This window comes from Crocuta crocuta, unplaced genomic scaffold (genome assembly GCF_008692635.1).
Source record: "Crocuta crocuta isolate KB4526 unplaced genomic scaffold, BGI_CrCroc_1.0 scaffold440, whole genome shotgun sequence".
Taxonomy (NCBI): Eukaryota; Metazoa; Chordata; class Mammalia; order Carnivora; family Hyaenidae; genus Crocuta; species Crocuta crocuta.
In genome coordinates, this window is record NW_027527457.1 from 720,677 (window position 1) to 721,221 (window position 545).

At 56.5% G+C, this 545-nt stretch overlaps 1 protein-coding gene across 1 annotated transcript in view; it reads left to right on the top strand.

Annotated features, from left to right (window-relative positions):
* NHSL2 (NHS like 2) overlaps positions 1 to 545 on the top strand; it is an 80,117-nt gene that overhangs the window by 341 nt on the left and 79,231 nt on the right. The window lies entirely within an intron of this gene.

A 545-nucleotide genomic window follows, 5' to 3' on the forward strand; every position in this document is an offset into this window, starting at 1 on the left:
GGGCCAGCCCCTCTGCCAGCAACCCCAGGTAGCCTCTGGAGGGTGGCTGGAACATCAGGGAAGTGAGCAACGTGCCTTGGACTGAAGTTTAATGCTAGGACTGTGCTTTCTGTCTGGATCCAATAGGCAGAGACCTGCAACCATGCAGGGCTTATCCTTTATGAGACTCCTTTGTTATTCAAGCCTTCATCTCCCCCAGCCCACCCCCCCACCTCACACTGTACACCTACACCTCTCCTGGCTTTACCTCATATGATGCATGCACGGAATGATCCAGACGAATCTGTTTCTTGCTGTGTAATGCCCTGCCCCCACCTCCTGCCCCAGCCCCGGAGGAGAGCCTTCTTCATTGCACGGGTGAGAGGAGCATGTGTCAGTCTTGAGCTTGTGACCCTCCCACCCTGGGCGTGCCCTGCTTCATCCCTCGGTCCTCTCCAGACATGGACGTGAGGGTGCTGGCATAGTTCCCCCCAGCGGCTTCTTCCTGGATGCCGACGGTATGGAAATCAGGGAGGCAGAATCTGGAGACAACTTTTCCTAGCTGG